Raw genomic sequence first — 18,294 nt, 5'->3', positions numbered from 1 at the left:
GTTCGTCCCACCATGATGGCACGGGCTAAACACATCTGGTCATGAGTGTTGTTAATTCGGACGAGACTCTTTTTGGTGTTGCGAAGGTCGTCCACCAATAACATCTTTTTGCGTCCAGTCCCTTGAGGAGGAGAGACGTGGGTCATGTCCAGTGTGGCTTTACCATCGGTGATGTCAAACTGATCATTAGATTGTTGTACGTGTTGAATCTTGTCCATGACTTTGGAAGCGGTCAATTCTGCTAGGGTGCTAAACTCGATCCAAACAAGGGATTTCAAACCGTCGTGTTGTATGGAAAGTCTCAAGCGATCGTCTTCTTTGGGTTGACATTGTCGCTTGAGTGAGGTGAGCAAAGAATCCCACACCCCGGTGATAAACACTTCTGCTTTCTCTAACGGTACTTCAGCCTTGAAATCTTTAAACTTCACTGTGTATTTGTAAGCCGTGGTTCTAAATTTTCTAAAGGAGCGCTTTTCCGTCTCTCGATTGGAATAGTATTTTTCAGGGTTGACTAAGGGTGGTGAACTTGGTTTAGAGGGTTCGGATTCTGGTTCACTCATGTCCTCTTCAAAATCACTGGCATGAATTTGTGCCAAGATTTCAGCCCTGGCACGAGGCGATAAATCACGTTTCTGCCTCTTACTTTCTTCTTCTTTCTTCTCAAATGAATAGGATCGTTTCATCTTGAGTGCAAAACGTCAAATGACTCAAGTTTAAACACCATAGACTAATTTATAGTCATGGCAGACCAGCGTATATAAAAGGGTGTGTGTCTTGTCCTTTCACTATTCATTTCACTCTCAAGCTGAGCACAACGATGGAAGAGACTAGCCAAATCGAACGTTTCATCAGAGCTTTGCGAGGGGTCATTAGAAAATTCTCTTCAGACCAGCCGACGGACTACTCTCCTTCCTTTCGAGATAAAAGTCAAGATACTTGCTATATCTGTCAGAAGAAAGGACATTGGTCTTCAGAGTGTCCAGACCGTCAAAAAAGAACAAAAACAGGGACTAAAAAAGACAAAAGTCAAGATACCTGTTATTATTGTAAAGAAAAAGGACATTGGTCTCCAGATTGCCCAAAAAAGAAACAACAGGAGTCAGAAGAAAAGAGGAATTCTTCAGAAGAAGAGAGGGATTCTTCGGAAGAAGAGAGGGATTTTTCAGAGGAAGAAAGCAGACAGGTGAAGAAAAAGAAACAGGAGAAGAAAAGAAGAAGGGAAGAAAGTGAGGAGGAAGAAGAGGAAAAGAGTGTGACGGTGAAGAAATTCAAAAAACAGAGAGACTAAACAAGGAGAAAGAAGAAGTCAATGAACTTTTTATTAAAGTGTTGTGTTGTGAATTGTGAATTGGATTGTAACAATGGATAAAAGAATAAATTAATGATATAAGGTAAGTGTCTTTGAGTTTTGATTTTAAATTAAGAAGCTACACTCACGCACTCATACAAAGAAAGGTACTATAAGGGGTAAAATGGGTTGTTTTTGTTGATTTTTGAGTTATTGGCAAATTGAAATTGTATTTCTTTTCGAGAAATGTGGGTGGCCCTGAAATGGGCCTTTTTTGGTGTAGGGGTGAGTTAAGCAATCAACTTTAACTGCCTTAAGCCTTTGCCACGGCCAAGGCCTACTTCTGGACTGCGTAATGTTGATGATGATTGGGTTGAAATCACTAAGGGTGGTACGGTAGGCTTAGTCACAGGGTTAACGTGTTTAGCTCGGGAAGGTCGAATTCTCTTCGGTCGTAATAAAGAAGTCTGATACATTTGTTTCAGACTTCTTAACTCCGCTAAAATGTCCAACAGTACCGTGACCGTTTGATTTTCACCCTCTTGTTTCTTTGCTGCTACTTCTTCTTGCTGTTGTTGCTGTTGTTTTTTTCTTACCTCTTCTTCTTGCTGCTGCTGTAGGAGAAAAGCTTGTTCCGCTTCCTTTTGTCTTTGTATAAATTTCTCCAATTCTTCTTTCTGTCTCTGTCTAAAATTCTCCACTTGCGGTAATGAAGAAGGTAACAAAGGTTCCGGAACAAATTCTTGCGAGGTAAGAAAATCCACAAAATCCCAATTTACCTCTTCTGAAAGTAAGTCCGGGTTCCCTTGGGCAGTCTCCCCTGCTGGTGCACCCCAATGGATCGTTTTCTGAGTTTCCGTCATGTTGAATCACTGTCGCATAGATTGACTGTACACAAGCGCTAGCGAATCTATATAGACCACGTGACGTCACAGACTGATCTCTTCGGATTGGATGCGGGCTGACTGAATTTTGTAACGCGTGTTCGGATTGGTCAACAAACTCAATCCGTTTCAATCCTTCCTCTACCTATAAATAAGCCCAGTTCACTGCATTGATTCACCTGTTCTCGTCGCTTCAAGATGTGGACCACAGTCGAATCATCCACCCTTGTGTCTTCCATGATGTTTAGGACGGACATGCTCATGTATGTCCGGTCCAAGTGGACCGTTGTCGACAAGTCAGACACCAGTCTGTGGATACGAATAGTATACGTAGAAAGACAAGGTTGCCTCAAGAGGACACTGATTTATGGCCCTCGAGTAAGACGCAGCTTGAGGACAAGAAGATGCCGCAGATGCCCTTTATGTTAATGGATACATTAACATAAACCCAAAGGCCCTTTTCAGGGCCACCCATATTTCTCGAAAAGAGAATGACTTTTCAATTGCCTACCCCTTTTTTTAAATTTAAAAAAAAAAATCCCATGTTCAATTCCCCTTGTCCCTAGACAAGCCCAAACTCTATTTCTCATGTTAATTTCCTTTGTCGCTAGACAGACCCACACTATAGTTCCATGTTAAATTCCCCTTGTCGCTAGAGTGACCCACGATTTATTCCCATGTTCAATTCCCCTTGTCCCTAGACAAGCCCAAACTCTATTTCTCATGTTAATTTCCCTTGTCGCTAGACAGACCCACACTATAGTTCCATGTTAAATTCCCCTTGTCGCTAGAGTGACCCACGATTTATTCCCATGTTCAATTCCCCTTGTCGCCAAAGTGACCCACGATTTTTCTCCATGTTAAATTTCCCTTGTCGCTAAAGTGACTCGGGGGGGGGGGGGAGTCTGTAATGATAATTCCCATTGTCGCTAAAGTGACCCCATTCACTACTAAGGTCGTTATGGATACCCGCAATATTGAAGCGTTACAACCCTTTAGCAGATTTTAATAAACCTTTGCGAAGCAGGTGTCGAAAAATTTGGGTGTAAATATATGATGGGGGAATACATGCAGTAAACGGATTAAATCGTATATATAAACATGGACCATTGAATAATCCTATAATGTGGTATACATTGGCCCTTCTTGATTTTGTATGTCTGGGATTATCTTGACGAAGTGATAGGAATCAGTGGAATGGGGGGGGGGGTCAATTGCTGGGTATCGGATACAAATAACACGTTCAATGGCTATCGATTGTATCAATATTTTGTACCTATAGATACTGTACTTACAGAGGTCTGATTTCAGCGCCTATTGGAGAATTTCTGTCTATGGATCCGTTCCATCAATGGATTGATTTATTGAAAATTTGTAGAGCCGATTTCTAGAGATATAGAGCTCAATATATGCTATGTATAACAAAGAACATAAGCAGATCAAATCTTCAGTCCTTCTCTTGTGGTGGAGAACTAATGACTGTTTTCCATGCTCCCGTCTCAAAAAATAGTTGATGTCCATCCTATCACATACATGCATGTGGTGCCCTACAAAAAGACATTTTGAGGTCCTCACCCTTTAACAATTGAAGAAACTCGCAGCCTGGAAGATTGGCCGGGGTGACAAGCTGCAGTCCAGCTCTGGCGTCCAATAATGCTGAGGGTCACCCTGGACATGCGCATATCGGTGGCCTGCAAAGCAATTTTCCGTGCCTTCTTCGATCGCAAAGAAGTCTGTATCTTTTTCGATTCCCCTATTTGCTCGTCTCACGTCCTTGGCTATTGATGCCAGGGCGGCGGTGACCGAGGAGCATTTAGCTACCTTCAATGCTGCCACAAGGCGCTTTAGCTGGGCTGGCCCTGAAGTCCATCAGCCGCAGCGTTCGAGGCAAGGGCCTGGGGCGACGGGGAGCACCATCTCCAACTTTAACCAGCTCCGGCTCGCCCAGCGCAAAAACATATTTCCGGCGTCTGCATGCGGGACGAGCTGACGCGTCTGTCATGGCGAGGTGTACAAAGGTCGGCATTGTCAATCTCGGCAGCTCGCAAAACTACGTGACTCATTGGATGGTTTTGGCTGGTGGCGATTGTCGCGTGCCTCCTTTTTGTCCGCGACGTCGGCTATTACTCTCTGTTCAGAAAATGTCTAACTTACCCATTGTGATGTTAACTGTGCTTGACAACGACCCGATGCCTGGTGTTCTGATGTAGATGGCGTTGTTTCTACGCAGCTGTTAATTGAAACAGGTCGTATCACGGAATGTAGGCTATGCCGGTGGACGACTTCTCTCTCTCTCTCTCTCTCTTTGTGACTATAAGACGCTTTGGATATGTAGACATTAGGTTGCGAGTTAGATGCTCATAATCTGATCAGCCAGAGTGGTATTCTCTTCGGCATTGTTCTTTACTTGCCTTGTAATGATCTTGCTGTGTATGCGCAGCTGCCCTTTAGGGCATTTATATTGTTTATTAGGTCTTGGTGTTCTAAATCAAGGATCAGTTAACGTTAAGTCATTTGTAGTGCCATATAGAGCATTGTCTTTTTCCTAGGCGAACTCCTTAGACACCTTTGCTTGCTTCTCCGTTGATCGTTTGACCTCCACACTTATCTAGAAACATCCGACCAGAGGAATATAGAAGAGAATTGTATCTTTCATTGCACGATCTTTAGCGAACTTAAAAACTCATAAACTGAGTTCTGTTTTATGGTGAACACATAATTGCCTATACCAATGAACATTTCACGATTTCATTTTTATCGAGGAATACGGATCTTATTTATCAGTTTGATATCTTTTCTTTGACAGTTGTTTGCGACAAGTATAACTCAGAAAGGCATTTGATAGATTACTATTTAATTTGGAATGAACACTATCTCTTAGTCATGAATGTGCCTCTTAAGTGTTTGGTTTCTTCTATTTCATTTATACCGAGTTCATATGCATTTAGATAGATGCCAATTTGCTCATGAAAGTTTGCATCAGCAAACACAATTCACGAAAATGAACCATTTATAGTACAGCCTGTATAACAAGAAATGAGATCTGAAGCCATATTGATACTCTTCACTCTTCATTTTTGCATTGGCAATGTTCCCACCTTGGAAAAAGTCTTACTTGTTTGTCAAACTGGGATTAGAGTATAACGTACCACAGACACCACATTTTCAGGAGAAAAAAAAAACGTTTGGATTCTGCTTAATGATATCAAGATTTGACATACCGAGAGTCATGAAAAGGAATTAAAAATTATACGAAGGTATCATATACTTTACGGCTTAATAAACAGCTGTACAACACTATGACATTTGTTTGAGATTTATCTTGACATGCTATCAACATGAACGTACAGAAAAGAACATGTCTAAGAACGAATCATTTTATTTGATTCATTGTGATAGAAATGTTCGACCGGGTAATATTCCTAACAACATATAAGTTTGATAAGTCTTTTCCTTAACTTCATCAATGTGTCAAACTATCAACTTCCATAAAATATGTATCTCTTTTTAACCCATTTATAACAGGTATACACCACTGCGTATCATGGGCTTTCATATATATTTGTCTCCAACCAATGTATAACAAATATATATGACCGTATTTCCATCAATCAACCGTATAACAAGTCTACATCACTGCATATCACAGGCTTTTGATTCACGTTTTTCAAGTTCTCAGCTAGAAATATATCAAACGACGTATTTGGGAGAAGAAGGTAGACTTTTCTACAGGTAACACAGTAAAAAATAAATCTCTAGCTTTATGCATTCAACAAAATATGTGTCTATGGAATCAATAAAAAAGTTTTGCATACATTGTTTTTATTACTAAAACTATAAAAACAATATTAACCACTAGCTTACTTTTTGTAACCACGAGAACATTTCAATACCCTGTATTCTAATATATCTACGTTAACACATATGTTCAACAAAAGAACTAAAGTTTGCAGTACTTGACTGGCATGTTCATATAAAATCCCAACATGCAATATACGCACCAATTAGATCGACTAACCAGTGTACTTCTAAATGCAACCTATACCACTTACAAAAGTGACAAGCTGAAGGCATATTCTCACATACCCACGTTTGCAGAGCCCGAGACTCGAACCCACGCAGACAGAGGTGAGATGACTCTGATCCGGAACAGTGATCGCTTTAAACCACTCAGCCACTCGGGGCCCCCTTCTTATCAGGTGACAGATTGAAGCTATAAATGTACTTACGTATATTTATATTGACAATCTTCACAAAACAAGCTTACAGACTCGCAATCACCTTGTGTGTATGTCGTGACTCTTATAAACAAAACACCGCAAATATACTGATAGTGTGTCAGCCATTTATAAATACTACATACTTATATTAGGGCAATAGATTTGCTATGGCTTGAACTTGAATTCAGACCCAAGATTATAAGCTTTTCGATTTTATCTTAATTTGACGTGTCCCACACTACTTATCAAAACGTCCCTATGATGTTGCTTATTTACATAATACGAAATTGCTTTGTCCTGCTGTATGCCCGATACTTAAGAGCATCTTATGATATATAAACCCGTCGTCGTGTGAACCGGCTTTTATTGTTGGGGACACATTGCGGGAAAATATACATCAAAGTGGAACAAACTGATGGCTATTTGTTTTCAAAATAGAAACTGTGAATGTTGTTATGATAAGTTTCGCAAAGACTTTTAAAATACATCCACTCTTCTCAAACTAAGAAGGAACAATCTATCTATTGCAGAGGACTTTAGATCTTGCTACACGCAAGTAAATCATAAAGGTGACTCGATTTATGTAAATAAAAACAAGGCGATATATCTCTTTTCTGTTAATGAAGAAATTTTACATCAACTTGGCGATTTCAAGAAGATAAGAATCACATACCTTTACCACGAATTATCTGCACTTGATATACAGTCAAATCAGATGGACCAAACTAAAATTCTACTCGAGTTGGATTTCCACTGACAAGCTTCGTTACCGGTTTAAAAATGGCTGTCCAACACGATAGAAGTAAACAGGGAAGTGTTTTACACGCAATGTAATTCGATTGCCTAAGAATGTGTGGTAAATAAAACTGGTTTGCGTGTATATATTACTTTTACAGGCACATAGTAATTGAGTCTTTTTAGCATGCTAGAATAAGGGTGTTGATCGTTTATCCGTGTTAGAATTTATGAAACTAAGTAGACTATAGGTTGTAAGGCATTACATAAACTCAAATTAGGTACAACAGTGTGCACATTAACGTTCATGTAAGTATAGCAAGAATATGGTCAAGATTGCTACTTATTAAAAAATTAAATGCTACCAGTACGTAGGTTGAGTCGATAATATTTGTTTACTCTCTTTGGTATAAAAAGATCATTACTTTATGGAATATATATATATATATATATATATATATATATATATATATATATATATATATATATATATATATATATATATATATATATAAAGAGAAACATTTTTAAACAAACCTTACATTATTGTGCACTAAATCTCAAATAGTCCTAAACGTTCTATCTCAAGTCCAAATGTGTGAGATTCCAACTGAATTAAGGTGGTGTTTCAAATAAACTCCAATAATGAATGTGTCAAAGTGCGTGCAGTCTCGAACGTGCTGGTTGACAATAACATGGATTGTGATTATGTGCTAACAGCGTTTTGACAGGATTCACTATTATTCAAAATTAATGATTTTCTTCCAGCACATTATCGAGCACTTTGTATTTCCAGAGAAAAATAATTTTGAAGAAATAAATCCACCCAAATTAAAAGCTCGACACAACAATTAGACTGATTCTGGTTCAGATGTTAAGTCAAGTCTGAATAATTTTTAGGTGAAGATGGTTATATATCCCTTTATTTGAGGTCGCAATTACCATTTGCTGGGAATACTCTGACAATACATGGGAAATTTCCACTCTGGAATTTTTTAGGTCAGAATCAAGACTATATCTGTGTTCAAATTGAAGTAAAGATGTTTTCAGTTAATATAGATCACACTCATTGCCCCAGTAGTGAGCAATTCAATGTTTAGAGTGCAATACTTTCTTCATTTAAACCAACTTTCGGGTTTGAAACCTAATTGTCCCTTTAATTTATGTAATCAAAATGAATGAAAAAAGATTTTAACAAGAACCAAATTTACAATTTCTGATAGGACTGTGAATAGCTTCAATAGCTGCAGTACAACATTGTCTAGACAATGCGCTGTGATGTGAAAGGGATACACTCACATCAACATATTTCCTGTAGTCAATCTTACCTCCGTTTTAAATTTAAAAGTGTATTTGTGTATGGTATTTATAACATATATATAATATGTACTCTGTTTCCTTTTAAAGCGGTTCTACTGCATACATTGTCAAAAACAAAATAATTTTTCTTTCAGTTTTCTTTGTTTGATGTGAAGTGTCAACACATTTTGAAATTAAGCTTATATTCAATTATAAAAAGGTAAAAAACACGTATAAAGAAGGGCAGAATGAGACTTGTGTAGGCGTTTCCTGGTATACAATTAGAGCTATAGTAATCCCTCTCTCTCTCTCTCTCTTAGAATAAAATAGTGAAAGGATTAGCCCACTATTTGTTTATTTACATGGTACACAAATATATTAATTCCAAATTTAAATACAGTGCAAGTTTAATGCTTTAGAGTTTTATCTTGAATAGGTGAGACAAATAGTTCCACAGACATAGATGGACAAAGTAAATACTACATACCTCCGACACAATGACATGATAATAAAAATGGAAATATATTTGAACAGGTCGTCATTCTTCACTCCGTTCAAAAAATAAAGAGAACTATCATGAGGTAAACGAAATATACTTTATAAGAACAACTATGGCTGACCTTGATATCTATATATATTACTTCTTATAAACCCAAATTCACTCGTTTGAAGAAAACAAATGTCACTAAATAGTGTAGCCCTTATCTCCCTACCGTGTGTATCTCAAAAATGTCTAAGTGAAAATGTTTTTTCCCGTTTAAAGATGCGAACCAGTAATGCGGCAGTTCAGAATTCAGGGTGGCAAGAAAAAAATGGTAAAGTACACAACACAGGATTGAAAATTCACGCTCTAGTCCGTCTACCCTGCAGTGTTAAAACGCTTGAGCATATGCATTATTTTGCCACAATGCCTTGAAATAAAACAATGCGTCACTCATTGTAAGTCATTTCATTGGCTAATAAATATGATCTACCTCCATACCTTCGAAATGGCTACGGTGGCTATTCACACATTGACAAGACCAGACAAAAGGCGCTTTACAAAAAAAAACAAAAAAAAAAAAAAAAAAACGCACGAACAGTCGAGCAATCTGTGACCAAAGAAAATTGTGTCAGTCTTACTGCAAAATACTATACGGAATGTTCGGATGTAATATTTTGTGCGAACTTTACATCAACGTTTTGTAAGGCAGGAATTTAAACGACTATGACTTTCGTGCACTCGTTTGAAATTTTGCCGAAAAAGGGAGTTTTTGTTCATATCTTTGTGATTTTTTCATAACATGGAATGTGTATTAGAAATTTCTGAGGGAAATAATACCATACAAATATGTGTATTGATTGTTTTAAAGGTTGGGACATATTTTTCTCTCTCTCCGTCGTAACGTCCATTCTCTCAGTTGCACACACACACACACACACACACACACACACACACATTTTAGTATCTTATTACATGATTTAGATTGAAATCATAATGGCATCTGTTCCGATTTAAGATAACTCAAAAAATGTGTCAGTAGTCACAAGAAATATTGCTGGCTTAAAAATATCTACAACCTTCATCATGAAATAATAATAATAATAATAATAATATGAAGACAAAGCATAATGTCTGTATGGCCTGTAGCCACCATGTAGACACTCATGAAAAGGATTGTTCTCTGTTTGAACCAATCTCTTCATTGTGGAAACAAAATGGTACACTTGATAATATTTTATTGTGTCCACCGTGAATATGCTGGTGTTAGCAGCAATTTTTGCGAAAAAGATTCCGCTAAATCCCAATTAAAATCATCTTCTGCTGGAAGCATGACCGTGGTTTTAATAACCACAGCAGGCACAACCCACTACATCGTCTACCTAGTTTCAGTCATACTCAAAAAACTAAGTCGCAGCGATTCACTACGCAACAACGCTGGCGCACTTATATACTGCATGTGACGTCACGCAATGTTCTCTTCTGACTGGAAGAGAGGCTCTGCACTAGGCCTAAATTTTGTAACGCAACTTTGGATTGGTGAAACATTTCAATCCGTTTTCTTGCTACCGTAGGCTATAAACACAATTGTCTTATCCCATGGTTTCACCGGTTCTTACAAGATGTGGATAAACATTGAAGCCTCTAAGATTGTTTCTGGGATGTTGTTCAATCCTGTCTACCTCATGTAAGTGAAATCACCATGGTCAGTCATCAGGATGACCGCTTCGGTGGCCAGGTGGTTAGAGCGTCCGCCTCGGATGCGGGAGGTTGTGGGTTCTATCACCGACCGAGTCATACCAAAGACTTACAAAAATGGTACTAACAGCTGCCTCGCATGGCGCTCAGCATTAAAACGTGAGTGTTATGACTGGTCGGCCTGGTGTCAGAATAATTTTACTTGATTGGACATCATGCTACATGTCAGCGGCATGATGCCCCAGTGCTAGACATCACTATAAACTGCCACACTGCAGACATCGTAGCGATATGACTGAACAATTGTTAAAGCTACGTTACAAATCCGAGTCACACACACACACACACACACACACAAATCAGGATCACGTACGCAGCTATGTGGAAGAGAAGGATGTGGAAAGACAGAGGTGTCTCAATCTCAAGAGAGTTTTACCGTACTTTCCCGCTGTGAGACGACCTTTGATGAGAAGAGTATCATTGAGATGCGGCGTATCTTAACTCTATTTGGTTTGCAAACGCCAACGGCCCTTCTCAAGGCCATTTCGATCTCTAGAAAAGATACTAATCGTTTGTGAAAACTTATTTCTGTGTGTTTTTGTGCGTGTATGTGTGTGTGTGTTTGGTAGAGAGAGAGAGAGAGAGAGGGAGGGAGGGGGAGAGAGAGACGGATAGTAATTTTGTTTTATTTCATCCACTTTTCTTAAACTCCAAGCTTACTGAAGAAGTTCTGGATAAATTATATATGGGGTGTTGTATCGTATAGATGCTGTGGTGGATATAATTTTGTTGGATTTCATCCCTTTCTCTTAACACTAAACTAACACAAAACGTTTTGGATGGTATAGATAGTGTGATGGATAGTACATTTATTGGATGTCATCTTCTCTTAACTTGTAAGCTAACACAAAACGTTTTAGACAGTATATTGTGGTGTATTGGATGGTATGGGTGTCATGTGAGAGTATTGTTAGATCTTATCTCCTTGTCTTAAACTCTAAGCTAACACAAGACGTTTTAGATAGTGTGCATGGATTGTTACGTGTTTAGGCTCTTACAAAACGTAACAAGAAAAATGTGAAAGCAACAAGCTTTGTAAAATTTAACAAATAATTTATTTGACTAGAAAAACAAGGTAAAAATGACTAAAAGAACTTACGGTTGCACGAATCAAATCCAAAAGCGTAATCCACCAATTAAAAAATAGACGTCCTAGTAATAAAAAGTATTAATAAAACTGAGTTCGAATCCCGATGAAATTGTAAATGTAAGGTGATGACGTATGCTGTGGTCAGCGTCGTACTGATGTGTCAACAGTTCTTTGTTGAATCACAGAAAATAATATTCCAGTGTTTCAATTCTGTGTAAATTTCGATAACTACAAAAGATTAAACTCTTACTGGTTCTGTATCAAGGTCTGGAACTAGGTCAGCATTAGATACAATGTCTCTATAAAGTTGTTTATGTCAAAATACAAAATAATCAGCCAGAACTGAAGTCTTTTCCAGTCAATAAAGTTACATTACAATAGCAAATAATGGAATATTGAAAAAAAATTAAACTAACAACCAAACAATTAATTAAAGCAAATATAAATTAAATCAAGTATACATAAAAGAATTGTTGGATAATATGTTTGTGAGATTTCATTTCCTTCTCGTAGACTCTAAGTTAACACAAGACGCTTTGGATGGTGTGTGGGTTGGGTGGTGGATTGTATAGATGGTGGTGTGATGTATATTACTCTTTTGTTAGAGTTCATCCGCTTCTCTTAAACTATAAGATCAAAATGTTGTGACTTTGAACACCATTAAACATGTATGTAAATATACAGTATCTTGTGTGTTCGATGTAAGTATAAAGGCAGAGCAGATGTGCTGTAAAGTTTACTGGATTTTTCCAAACAACTACTTGTATATTTATATTTGTGACAATGATTTACTTTAATTCACATCTTCCAAAGTCGAAATGTCTACGAGACAATAGAAAGCTATGCGACTTTAGTTTTAAAACTTGCACACAAAATCCACGAACCTATGTCACGAGAAAAATCTTTATCCGCTCTTATAATTTTCTATTGCACGAGCAGCAAGGAGGGTGAACAGACCATGTTTAGAACGGTCCATTTGCGAAAAAAGCTTCCAACGAAAAACGAAAATACAAGGTCAATTACGTCAAACCGAAGCCTCTAACCGACCGATATTTTCTTTAATTGGGTTAGCTCAATTTGCCACTTTATCTTTGTCGCTCGTGTTTTCAAATTTATATGTGTGTTTGTTTACCCATCGGACACTCACTGTGCTCTCGCCCTCCCTGCTGATGTAGTGTGTGCGTAATTAAATTACTAATAATATAAAACAATAAAGTGTAGTTGTACGCCAACTATGGAATCTTACAAAGCTAGAGTAGCTCGAGAGCGAATAGAGGCAATTAATAAATATCTCCCCGTCCGTGACTCTGTCAAACAAACATTACTAGCATCAGGAGTCTCAGGTGTAATTTACAGAGGGTATAGAACAGTCATTTTAACCAATTGTCGAACCAACCAAGAAAATTGTTACAGCAATTGAGGCGGTTCAAAAAGCTCTTGAGACGTTACCTGTTGATATTGTTGGCCGTCTTCAGGTAGTTCAATCTCCACCACAGCAACCTCCTCAACCACAACCTTAAGTTCAACCACAACCTCTGCCAAAAGTCGAAATCAACATCATAGATAAATTCACGCCCGAAGGTATTACCGCTATCAAAGATCCAGATCAAATAATTAATATTTCCGCGTATGTATATCGTGATAGAAATATGTTCATGAAACCCGAATATGTTAATACTCTAAAAGCTGCTGATTGGGTTAGGGATATATATCCCATCGCTACTGTTACACCGCAGATCAGATCTAAGGAAGATTTGAATAGTTTTGACCTCTTTAACAATACAGTATATGGGTATATTGAACAAGTAAAGCAAAACATGATATAAAACTAAGAAAAAAATGAAGAAACAACTTAAAGAAACTAAACAAAAACGGATATTATGCTTAACAACACGTAAGAAAAAACATACAAAACAACAGGTATAAATACTAGCCCCAGCGCCACTAGAGTGGTTTAGCTACTCGAGGAAATTGTCTTATTAATCCATGTCCCAGCAACGTCCTTGCCGGTGTTGAATGATTATAAATTCTGATTGGCGGAAAACTAACCTTTAATAATTCCCCAGAAATCATTAATGAAGCAGCTGCTATTTGTTAGAGATTATTTACAGGCAGTATCATGGACATTAATGTGTCTCATTGATGAAATCGTTGATGATTGCCACAATGATTGAGGCTATGTAATTAGATATAATGACTAAAATAAGATGATCATACATAATGCTCAACGTGGACCGATCATGGTTATGGTGATAAATTCACAATTACCTACGTATAAAGTTGCCTACGGTGATGGACTCGGTGATGTTGTTCATGGTCTATTTAGAAGAATAGCCCCAAAACCAAAACCGATTGCAAAACAATTATCAATGAAAGCTATTGACGTTGTTTGTGATAAAGATATTGGTGCTGTTGGTGATGTTCCTAGAAAAGCATTCTCAGCAATCAAGGAGAGAGTAGCACGATTATTACGAGGAAAACTGCAGCCAGTACAATTACCCAGCACCGAAGTTATGCCTTCAAATGTTAGTAAAATAATAAATCAATCTGCAAATCAGAACTAGCAGAGTTGGCTGGTGTATCTCTATCAGAAAAAGAAAAACATATAACTGCTAGTCTGATAGCAGGAAGTAGTCTTCGTGTTAGTTGATAATTAATATAAAAATGTTCAAACGAGTATCTGATCCAGCATTGTATATGGACGCACCAATTCTCAAAGATGAGTCTGTGCGTGATTATCAGTATTATTCTTATGACGCACGAGAGCCAAATCAGCGTGGGCGAACTGAGCTGCAATTTCAGGATACAAGCAGATATTTCTTGCCGCTGAAGCATTTACTGAAGTAGAAAGTGAAATTTTAAAAACAGATAATACTAAATATGGAGCTGATGCTAGTGTTAGTTTTCTTAATAATGATATTATGGCTTTGTTCGACAGTGCCACGTATATTATCGACGGACGAAATATTGAATCATGCCTGGAAAACGTCGACGTTGCCACGACGACATTAGGTCTGGCTAGATATTCTGATGAGTACTCACGATCAGCTGGTTCATCAATGACTTTTATTAAAGACACTTCTAACAATCCTGAAAATAATCAATATGAAATAGGACGACCACGAAACCATGCCAGAAACGCTGACGTTGATGTAGAAAACTTGATTATTAACGTTGATCCAAATTTCAATTTAGGATTTGCAGCACGTCGATCAATCCTAAAAGGTAATCGCAGAGTGTTTAAATGTGCAATTTCATTGATACATATCTTTGGATTTTGTAGAAGTGTCAGAAAAGATTTTTTCAAAGCCAAGCATACAGTTCTACTTGTAAGAAAAGCTACTGATGATGGTGCAATATGGCACCCTGTTGGTGATGTTGGTAAAATAATACTAACAAAACTTTCATTGTGGATGCCAGTACTAACTCCATCAATCACTGAAGAAAGTAAATTATTATCCTTTATGGAGCAAGGCGGTAAATCAACATTATCATGGTTAAAGATGACCACATATAGTGTTCAAAGTAACATTAATGGTTTACTTATATGGCAGATAGCATCACAGCAGGGTATTTCTGCACCAAGACATATATTTATTGCTTTTCAAGATGCCGAACGAGTATACTAACAGAATCATAGCGCAGTGATATTTGACAAACTGTGTTTCTAAAGTTTCACTGAGAATAAATGGATCAGGAACCATCCGAAGATACATTATTAAATTTTGATAATAATCATGTAGCACGTGCATATCATCGTCTAATGACATTCATGGGACGTTGTTGTTGTTGTGGGGTTTAACGCCATTTTTCAGCAAACGATAGGCTAGGCATGGCGGCCAGTATTAACTGGAGGAAGAACCCGGGAAAAGCCCGGGAAGAACCATCGACCCACGAGAAGCTACTGGCAAGCTTTCTCACGTACCCACATTGGCCGAATCCTAGACTCGAACCCACGCAGACAGAGGTGAGATGGCAGTGATCCGTAACGGAGAGCACTTTAGACCACTCGGCCACTCGGGATCCCTTCATGGAACGTGATCAACATGTTGATTCCGGTCTACAAATATCACAACTAGATTTTATAAGATTATATCCGATATATCCGATATATTATTATTCACTTGAACATTTAGATTTATTTAGATAATCAGTCGTTGATATATATTTCAGAGCTCGTGTGACAATAGGAGCTATTGCTAATTATAGAGCAATCGCTGTTATACTGTCAGATAAAACAATGCTACTTGAAGGTGTTGATGGACGAATGAGAGTCATTGATGCCCCAGTATAAAATATGTAATGTTTTCCAAACATATAATTAAATCGCTCATGATATTATAACGTCATATCATCTCATTAGTGTCAGTCTTACTCCTTGTTAGATTAAAAAGCTTCAATCGAAATCAGCAAGTAAATGCGGAATAAAAATATCACTAAAAACAAATTGAAGGTGGTCTGAATAAACTAACACTGACTGATCGTCAAGTCAGGAACTTCATGGACTCCAAATAATCAAAGACAGGTGTACGAATTAATCTTTCTGCGAGTGCCATTAAAGACGCAGTCAAGACGGGTAGTATATTCACACTTCTTGCAGATATTTCAGCGTTAATAGCCATCGCAATCTCAGCTGTTGCAACGGCTGATTGGATTGCACTAAAGAAAGCAACTGGTCACGGAATAAAAACTTCCAAAACAAGGAAAATGGTCTAAGACTACCAGGAACTTCCCACTCATGGTACGGTCAAGGTCTGAGACTTCCTGGAACACTTCGTTAAACGCAAAGCATTTCCTTCCTATGTACAATTTTGATTTAATTCATGCTGCTAAGCGATTAAATATCAAAAACTTCCGAGGTGATTTTATGCGTGGCCAATTACCATAACAACCAAACCGTGTTGTAACCGGTATCATTAATCTCGAGGGAAGTTCTAGAAAAGGTCCTCACTGGGTTGCATATGCGATTGATCCACGTGGAATTGTTTTTTTCGATTGTTATGGACTGGCACCACCAAAAGAAATTTTCAAATATGTCAGCAGAGTGCAAAGCACTCCGCTGATTTGGTATTCAACACTAATAACACATACAATAACTAATCTGCCAATATGTGGCCGTGGTAAATGATGTACTCGACGCTGTCAAAACCTTCCGATGCACATCATAAGGTTTTGGATACGTACTCAAGTTCTATTTTAGATAATTACTAATCATATAATGGTTGATATTCATGGAAGATCTTCTATCAAAGACAAGAAAAAAAGATGACATTGATGTGTTAAATTACGCTATCAGAGATGATCTTCCTGATCTGATGAACCTCTCTGGAGTTGATCGAGATGAATTTGTTATTTTTCCAGATAAATACGGTGTTTACAAGACGAGTAATATTAAGTGGGTCGACATAGTTCGTAGAGTTCTTGGTGCTACATCGGATAATATTCCGGTATCTACTGACGGCTGTAGAATCGGAGACTCAATTGTGTCAATCGCAACTATAAGAAATGAAATTATGTAAACAGTGTTGCTAATCGTTTACGTTCCACCGGTGATACAGTGACAGGTGAACTCAACACGTGTAATAATTCCACTACCGCTTTAAGAGAACCAACAACCAAAGAAGATGCCATAACCAAAAAATACGTAGACAATAACTATGCTACAGTACATACCAAATTAACCACGCTGCGATCTGAGTATAACGTTCACGCAAATATGTTTTCAAATCTTCGTATAAATTTTCAAACACTCACCAAAATCGAAGATGATTTCTTTGGAAATCCGTTGTTTGCTGATGTAAAACTCTCTGAAATTAACACAAATTGGGCGATATTAAAACGGCTATCTCAGACATTGAAATGATTAATCAACGATTAGGTGTTATCAGAGATCCTAAATCGAGTAACATCGATGATATTAGAAAAAAACAAGTTTTCGGTGGAATTCCTAATATTGCTAAAGAATGATCTAATTAAGATTCCTCATAAGCAGATCATTTATGTGGTATATACAGTATCATCACAATCATCAACATGGTCACAGCAAAATAATATTAGCAAATATACCGCGGACGTCACTGGTGTGTATAGGCAGTTCGTGTTCAGCGGTGCAAAAATTATTATATTTATCACGTTATCCTTGGCGTCATTCAACCGATAATTTTTCTGGAAGCGTTCTATTGTGTTAATAAAGCGGACGAAGAAACGTTTATGCTGGAACCATCTGATAAAAAATTAATCGCAGCGTCTTACTGGTGGTGTCTGGAATTTTTCGCTGAAACACCTCAATTGATTACTTAGTAATTAAAATAAAATGAGCCCCCCAATCAACGATGCAGCGCAACATTACAGATACAATGAAGTATGTGAGTGGCAAACCAAACTGAAAAATATCGTTGACGAGTATACAGTAAAAGTAAAACAAATATCGCAGACGTGTAGTTGTCGTTGACATAACTGTGTATTCTGCTTCCGCTGTTATCACTGGAACCGGCGTTTTGCTATCAACAATAACAATCACATCACAAGCAATTATAACA

General features: G+C 37.8%; 1 protein-coding gene across 3 annotated transcripts in view; it reads right to left on the bottom strand.

The window, feature by feature from the left end:
* Positions 1–7,200, bottom strand: part of LOC149794184 (interferon-induced protein 44-like) — a 102,202-nt gene extending 95,002 nt beyond the window's left edge. For 2 of the 3 annotated variants that reach the window (XM_089968290.1, XM_089968292.1), the window contains exon 1: positions 7,066–7,200. The gene's annotated coding sequence lies outside the window, so the exon portion shown is untranslated. The remainder of the gene's footprint in view (positions 1–7,065) is intronic. The other variant, XM_089968291.1, reaches the window with a different exon arrangement.
* Between the last annotated feature and the right edge of the window lie 11,094 nt (positions 7,201–18,294).

Source organism: Sinohyriopsis cumingii, chromosome 8 (assembly GCF_028554795.1).
Source record: "Sinohyriopsis cumingii isolate HCF-2022 chromosome 8, ASM2855479v2, whole genome shotgun sequence".
Lineage (NCBI taxonomy): Eukaryota > Metazoa > Mollusca > Bivalvia > Unionida > Unionidae > Sinohyriopsis > Sinohyriopsis cumingii.
Note: the sequence above shows the minus strand (reverse complement) of the source record. Positions and strands in the feature narration are given on the sequence as shown.